General features: G+C 37.0%; 1 protein-coding gene across 1 annotated transcript in view; it reads left to right on the top strand.

The window, feature by feature from the left end:
• The first annotated feature begins 247 nt into the window (after positions 1–247).
• LOC101855260 (MAP kinase-interacting serine/threonine-protein kinase 1-like) overlaps positions 248–8,801 on the top strand; it is a 23,435-nt gene continuing 14,881 nt past the window's right edge. The window contains exon 1 of the mRNA XM_005099859.3: positions 248–382. The gene's annotated coding sequence lies outside the window, so the exon portion shown is untranslated. The remainder of the gene's footprint in view (positions 383–8,801) is intronic.

The raw sequence follows: 8,801 nt of genomic DNA, 5'->3' as shown, positions 1-8,801 counted from the left end.
GTAACAATTTTAAGGTGTTAATTGGAAACATAATGCGGCGGTTTAATAATTTGCAAGATCAAAAGGACGGACTTAGTTCAAAAGTAAACAAATCGAGTGACCAGGCGCCGTACCCCCTTTGTAAAATAAAGGCGACAGACACGTGGTTAAAAACTTGACTGGTATAAAGAAAACTCAATGAAATTCACACAAAATCTATCCCTGAGGACTGGATAGACAGTCGGGTATATATATATCTTCAGTTTAAAGACCGGACACCAGTTGCTCACTTCGTTGTACCTGTGGTTTGTTTAAGAATTGTTGGAGAGTCATACAGTAGCTGGAAGAGAACGTGGCGTGCATCTTTTTGTGTCCTGTGTTCTGGCTTTGCTGTGGAATATTGGTAAGTTATGAGTAAAAGTTTAATGTGTTATAACTTGTTCACTTTCGATTGTTCGCGTTGAAAAGACTCTAGCGGCTAATTTATTAATTTACCTATGCGCACAAAACATTGCAACGGACTCATGTAGGCCAGCAACCGAATATTTAGGGTTTAAAAAAATCTTAATCCAGTGATAAAAATGGTTCTATATCAGGGCCCTACATTAAACACCGCCCTTTTTAGATGCTTATGCAGGATTACTACCATAAATGAATTGCCGCAACTTTGCAACCAACGTTTTCATTTTGAGACAGCTACCGTGTCCCTGCAAGTCAATGAAAGCTTGCAGAATACCACCCTAGACAGTCTAGACAACTCCAGGTGAGCCCCAAAGTGTACTAGATCTATTGGCTTTTAGGTTCTATCGGCCATCGAACTTTATAACCAGTATGTAAAGATTTGAGAAGACTAAACAGAGCGATTCTGCCAGATAATAGTGAGCTAGCTATAGACCAAGTTTCATAGGCATGCATTAAAAGAGTGTTTTTAATTTTATTTTTTTAAAATAAAAAAATAAAACCTTTTTATGTTTCATGCGTATGCTGTAATTCCTTCATTTTTTAGACCATAAAAGAAAACTTGCGGGAACCTTAGTTTCCAGTGACCTTCATTAATGGATTTTCAGATTCTGTTGATCACCCAAGCTTTAGACTCGCAAAAAAAGTCCCAAAAAGATTAAACAGAGCGACCGCTGTCATACGAAAGTGGACAAGTTACAAGTTGGTCGTTATTCTTCAGATATACAAAACAATTGCTTGGAAATATATCTATATTCTTACTTCTATTGCATTGAGACTTATACTAATTGGATGATGATGATGATGATGATGATGATGATGATGATGATGATGATGATGATGATGATGATGATGATGATGATGATGATTATGATGATGATGATGATGATGATGCACTTTGCCAAACCCGAATCTCGGCTATCTTCTCATGCTCACTAAAGCATTAACCCCCATGTTCTCTCCTCATTAAAAACCCGTGTAACCCGCCCCACAAAACGACCTTGAAAATACATAGATGTAAAACGTGCGCATACATGACAGTGACCAACTATGTTGAGGACCCAATATGAAAAATAATATATTTCACACAGCATCACCTGTAAAATGAAAAACGACATTTACCAAATCTCATGCAAAGTTTGTCCAGCCCAACATGTATTATTCAGTATAAAAATGTTTCTGCACGCCAGTTGACCAACATTAATTCATCAACCCTGGTCGCGAAATAGCCTTCCATTTGCAGCTCCTTGGTATTGAAATGCATGTAGTCTAAAAACTTATAAAAGAAAAGCTTCATCAAAGAAAATCAATATAAATCTATGTGGGATCTCACCAAATCCTCACTGTCTTAAACATCGAAAAGATACATTTCAGAGACACGGAAATTACCACATAAAATACAACTCATCCCTTACATTCCAGTAACCCCTGATGGTCCTGCTTTATTTTGCTAATGTACATGTATTTAATTATGCACGTGAGTTCCCAACACGTTTGGCAGTTAAAGTTATTTAAAGTTAAATTTTCACATGTGGACGTATGCCGCTCCTCCTCCTCCTCCTCCTCCTACTACTACTACTACTACTACTACTACTACTACTACTACTACTACTACTACTACTACTACTACTACTACTACTACTACTACTACTACTACTACTACTACTACTACTATTACTACTACTACTACTACTACTACTCCTGCTGCTGCTGCTGCTACTACTATTACGTATTACCACAATAATAATCCTTATTATAGTACGGTCAAAAATTGGGGAGGGGGGAGGTTCAACTAATCCCCAAATAACTTTTTAACATGTGATTCAGTGTCCCCCCATACTTTGTACAGCAGTTTGTGTCAATTAAATTATATCATATTTCTATAACAACTGAGACTAGATTAAAAATCTTTTCTTCCTACATTTAAATAAAATACAACAAATCTCCATCACACAAAAAATGGGAGTGTTCACAGCACTTCCCGCTTCTCACACATAACATTTTTCATACTCATATGGCCTACGTCACTGTTAACCATTGGAACTCTTTAGTGGCAAATTTTGTTACAAAAACTTAGATATAATTTTAAGGTGAGCACTTTGCACTGAGGTTCGTAAAACATGCGTTCAATAAGCATAGAGTCGCGATTAGAACAAAGAACGGACTTGCTTTTAAAAACGATATTGCCCCATCTCATGGGATGCAAAACTTTTTAGATCTGTAGGAATCATCTTTGAGATTTTCAAGTAAGGAATTTTCTAGAAATAAATTAAGCTTTCGTAGGTGTTCACAAAAATTATGTCAAATTGTTAAGAAAAATTGTTACAGGTCCTTCTGCAGGCGCTGAAGAGTTCATGTTTGATGACTGAGGAAATAGTTTACAAAAAGTTGAGCAACGAATATTTGACTCACTTTACTATTGTAATGATATGACGGTAGACCCACATGTCCATTAATTTCTACAAACCACAGTTTTTCCCTTTCTTTGGCCTTTCGTATATGTTTTTTCTCGCACGATGATAATGACAATGATGATGTTGATGATAATGATGGTGATCCTGATCATGATGATGATTATGATGATAATGATCATGATGATGACGATGTTAGGCCCCTTTCCCTGATACCATACAGCCTTGCATTAGTCTTACTCACAGTTGCTCCCGAAGAAGCCTTCGTAGCGAAACGGCCAACATAACTATACCAAATTTTAAACATTATTTTTATATTTAAATATGTTTTGTCTACAAATCTATCAAGAACCCCCCTACTTACTGTGCTTTTCAAACAATGATGATGACCATAATGATAATGATCATTATCACGTTGATGCTCATGATAAAATATAGAGGATGATGATGTTCCAAACTCCCCGCATAGAGTGATCAAACTCTGGAGATAAATTGTCATTTGAATCCCTAATATAATTAAACAAAGAATATACCCAAATACCACACTGGGGCTACTTCTAATTGATGACATAAATAGTGTTATGAAACCCTAATCATGTTCTACAATCAAACTTTGTAAGCAATGAGAAAAATAGGGCTAAACCTAAGACTTAATTTTTGCTGTTAAAAAAAGACGTCATGCGTTCAGGTAATATAAAAGTAAAAGTAAAGCTGTTCCTGCATCCGATCCGGACATTTGGGATAGCCTTGTTAATGAGACAACTTCTTGGGCCTTCGACGTATTGGGTCCAGGTAATATACTATCAATTAAAAGACAGATATCATCTTTTTTTAAACTGGGAAAATCGAGTCTTTGGTGTTTTACTGATTTTCCTTCCACGTGAGTAATACTAGGTAGGCCTACACTAATAAGTATGTCATGATATATTAACAACATTTCTATGCTTCAATTAGTGCAACCAGCTTCCACGTCAAAAAATTTAAAATTGACATTTTATCCGGACAATTTTGAAGATTTTTAAAAATAAAAAAAATGAGATTTAGGCTTCTGTATATCAAAAACCTCTTTAACATTTTTATTTGATCATGGCCACCAAAGAAATAAGAGACTTTGAGCCATCGCATGCTCCACTCGTTTCTGCTGTTGCCAGGACGTTTAGCGTTAACAGAAAAACTGACATTGTAGAAATAAGTAGGCCTAAAGAAGAACTTACGCATTGTTGATCCCCATGCGGAAAATTGGGGTTACAATGGCAACCCAACCTACATAAATACACAATTAATACACAAACATACATACGGAGCATATCAAATCACATATCGACTGTAAAAGTCGCAAACCGTGTAAATCTATTGAATAATACACAGCCGTCCATACTGATGAATATACCCCACTTAAAAGAGTGTTCAAACTTGGGTTCAATATGTTTGTTCAAGGCAAGTCATCTGATATGTAAAAGATTGTAATAAGGAAAATACACCCACTTTCAACTGTGACTTGGTGAGAAAAAGTATCAAATGAAATATACCCACATTCAAATGTGACTTGGTGTGAAAAGTTAATTGTAAAACCTTCCGTGACACTCGCACAAATTAAAGAAAGAACAACAAAAGCACCCGTTTTCTGAAGACAGGCTTCCCAGGAATACCGCCAACACGACAGTAACGGAAGAATCAGAGTACAAAACTATCTATCAACACAACTGGTTGGAAACAGTGGTACACAGGGGCGAAGCGTCTATATAATCACATAATCATTGCTTCCCTTTCTAATTTTGAAACATTGTCGCTGTCAAATTCATCCTTAAACGTAAACCTCATAAATTAAATGTAAAAAGACGTTCGTAACCAACAACGAACAGTATGCCTAACATTCAAAACGGTTTCACGGCCACAGAAATAGCCTCCTCACCCCTCTCGGGCCACTCCATACGCAGTCGCAAGCTTTGATTAAGTAAGCTTAAAGTGAGGCTGGAATAGAGTTGAAGGGAACATGTGCATGGCAGTCAAAGCTGTTTCAATGCCACATATACCCTGTTCACCCCTTTGGGGCCACAGTTAAAATCAATCACAAGCCCTGATTAAGTAAGCTAACTAACACTGGTCGAGTCTACCTCACAAATGTGAGGGGAATTAACTCTTAATAATCTCTTGACTGCTGCTTGTGCTTGTTTTTTTTTCCTCGACTTTTTACCGTCCTATAATCAGATCGTGACCTCGATTATGACACCAGCTCCTGGCCGCGAAAGGCTAACAAAAACAGCCAAAGGTGAAATTTAAAAAATAATAATTGTCATGTTCTACCAAAGAGTTAGACTCACTGGTAGATCTATAACATATAGATCTAGTACTGACATCTCTGCTTCTTTGCTTTGTGTTTATGTATTCACATCTAAAGTTAAGTTTAATTTTAGTGGGAACTGATATTTAATAAGATACTTTCCCGATTATTTTGGCGGTTGAACATACAATATGAATTCCGGATTTGTTTTCATTCACAACTCAGAGTCGCCGCCTCGAGTAAGATTCTTGTGTGATATCTACAGGCCATATCTGGTCCCATTTCACTTTGATTACCCTGTCAAACAAGTCAGCCTTCGCCCCTGGTGGTACATCCTGAAGGACCTGGGTAAATAGATCGGAGTAGATTGTTTAGACGCATCAGTTACAAAGACGATATCAGATGAAGGTACTTTTCTTGATGAATTTCTCTCTAAAAATCCAATGTTTCGTTCCCACTACTGCCGAAATGAAATTTCAAAATAGTACCTTTGAGCTTTTCCCGAAGAAACTATGCTGATCAATACGAAAACATATCGATTATTGCATTAATGATGGGAAGTTTCCTATGTCTCAACCTGTATTCAAAAAGAAATTCCAGGGCAACAGGGTGTCTATCTTTCACCCACGAAAGAATAGGTGCGACATTTACTTTGCACATGACAGGGGTAACTAAGACGAGGAAAAGCACAATGCTCACAGAGAGAAAAAAGATGCAGCACAAGAGAAGAAGAAGAAGAAGAAGAAGAAGAAGAAGAAGAAAGACAAAGAGGCTGCTGTGGATACTGAATCTGGACGGGTGGTCATATCTATGGATGTGCAATGTACAGGGTGATTTTAAAAAACAACATTTGTACATGTTTAAAAAAAAAAAATCCTCGCCCAAAGTTTGTACTATAATGTAGTAATTTGGAACAGATCTAATTTATTCTAAAGTAATTTGTTTGACATAAAATTCACAAAGAAGAAGTTTATTTTCGAAAAGGAAATGGCTTTTATAAAAACCATCTATACATACAAAATGCACAAATGTAAAAGATCTTGTAAGGAAAGTCATGAAAGGATTAGTTTTTGTCCCCGTTTCTTTTAATTTTGGAATCTAATCTGTCCATCTCTGTAACCTTTACACAATATTTCTTTTCTTCTACAGAGTTTTAAAAATATTTTTTAACTTCTGCAATTCTGAGAACCAGTTGTCTATATGCCCTCCTTTAGATTCTACACATTATAATGCGTCGTTCGTTTTGTTCAGTGGTGGCCAAACACAAAGATCCACCCAAACATGAGTACTCAAAGCCGCACACGCTCTTCACCATACAGTATAGAGCTGTTTTTAGAGACAATGGGGGAGGGGGTGAGGGGTTAACCAAATAGACAGCATTTGTGGAGTTGGTATAACCTGAAAGGTGAACATAGGCTTTGCCAAGGAACCAAATGTCATGAGGAAATTGATTTGCACGCATTTTATGATGCTTTACCAAAATTAAAGAGTAGCATTTAGAGGATACAAACTTTATTATTTTTATTTGAGAAACGTTCAACTTCAACTTTTGTTTTAAACATTTGTTAAGTTCTGGTGATTTAGTAAACTGAGCCAACCTGGGCTGAGAGGGCTACAACATTCTAGCAGAAAGATCTAGATACTCTATACTGATTTCTACCTACTTAAGAATAGAACTGGAGCCTCTTGTGTGCGAAAGCCAAGCGTTTAACCGCTACACTACAGTGACTGACTCTTGTCAACTTTTGTTTAAATAATCATCTTCATCAATGCCTTTCACCCCTGGCAAGGCATAGGCCACATACTAGCTCCTTCCGTTTATCTCTGTCCTGGGCCATCCTTCCAAGCCCGTTCGTTCCAAGTGAGCTTCATCTTTCTCATGTCCCTTTCCACACGACATCTCCTCCATGTTTCCCGTGGGCTACCCCTGCCTCGTGCTCCTTGTTGGTTTCACTGCAGCGACTGTCTTGTGATGTTTCCGCTGTGCTATTTTAAGGTGTGTCCCGTCCATCACGACTTTTTAAGTCCTATTTCTACTTCTATATCCTTTCGTCCTCTCCTTTCCCACGGCTTTTCCTTTCTTATTATATCCTGCCACTCAATTCTTAGGATAACTCTCATACATCTGTCGATTAAAGTCTGATATTTTTTCAGTATAGTGTACTGTCTTTTTTGTCTTCCAAGTTTCTCAGTCGTAGAGGAGCACTGGCTTGACATTGGAGTTACAGAGTCGAAATTATTAATCTTTCTTCTATTTTTTTTTTAAATTTCAAAAGTTGTCTCAACACATAAACATTTCATGAAATCGGCATGTTTGTTTTTTAAAGCCAAATATGGGAATCTTATTTAAGGCTTATAACATTTTAATAAATTCGGTTTTATACAGTCACTCATTACTTCTGTGTATCCCATGCATGTCACCTGCAAAAAAAAGTGTAATCATGATTAGTTCAACAGAGTCTAACAAGTAGTAACATTGATGTAAAGTAAAGAAAGAATTAATGCTTATGTAGTATGCATAAAACACTAACAGACTGTTGGCAGGCGCGGTTCGTCCATAGAGCACGGTCGTGCAGTGCCGCCCAAAAGTGTTTAATGCTCTATCACTTAAAACACCCACAATAATAAAATAAAAGAAGCCAGATATTATCTCAAAACAAGGTCCACACTGGCGCCATAACTGTCATTTCTGTGTCTATTGCGCCGTAAAACATCTATTATGCCATGCCAAAGTCCACGCGCTTTAGCTAAACATAATAGGATATTCAACGGTGTAAGCTGACCTATAAATCGGTCTTGGGCATAACCCAAGCGATGACAACACTCGTGGCGAGTTTGACGTAACATTAATATTAACAAGACGGCACATCTCAAATGTGTTCCTGCCGAATAGAGCCGAAACATAGTCCACAGTAGGCTGTCTAAATATAAACGCGATAGACCGTATGCTATTCTTTGCCAATATTATGTGAGCCCCAGAGCAATCCAACGGAGTGCTCAAGTGAATTGTGATTGGTTCATTGTCTGCTACTATTTTAAGTGACTCTGTGACCGTTAACCTGTCGGAGGAAAACGTGGCCGTTCTACAAGCTGTGCCTTTGAAGGGTTTTGTAGTGGAGTGAAGGAAGTTATTACTTGAGTGTTCAGTTTCAATACAGGATGGACGAAATTGATGTTTAGCTAACAAACAAATTTAGTACTAGACATCAAAGCGACAAGTAAAAAGAATGAAAATAAAAGCACGGGGTCCTCCCTCACCAATCCAGAGATCCTAAAATTATACACCGTCTCATTTACTATGCCCTTGACTATCTTCAGCATGCGATAGCTTAATTGTGCGCGACCACTTTTTAGACCCACGAGCCGCCCCTGACTGTTGGTCTTGTTCAGTGTGTACTGTGTTATTGTTGGCCAGGGGAGTAAGGCACCAAAAGCGGGGTTTTGATGATGATGATGATGATGATGATGATGTTGATACTAATAATAATACCATTAATAATACCATTAACAATATGATGATGATGATGATGATGATGACGATGATGATGATACTAATAATAATAATAATAATAACAATAATAATAATAATAGTAATGATAATAATAATAATAATGATAATAATAATAATAATAATAATAATAATAATAATAATAATAATAATAATAATAATA

This window comes from Aplysia californica, unplaced genomic scaffold (genome assembly GCF_000002075.1).
Source record: "Aplysia californica isolate F4 #8 unplaced genomic scaffold, AplCal3.0 scaffold00227, whole genome shotgun sequence".
NCBI lineage: Eukaryota > Metazoa > Mollusca > Gastropoda > Aplysiida > Aplysiidae > Aplysia > Aplysia californica.
The sequence above is the reverse complement of the archived record's forward strand: the minus strand, read 5'-3'. Positions and strand labels throughout refer to the sequence as shown.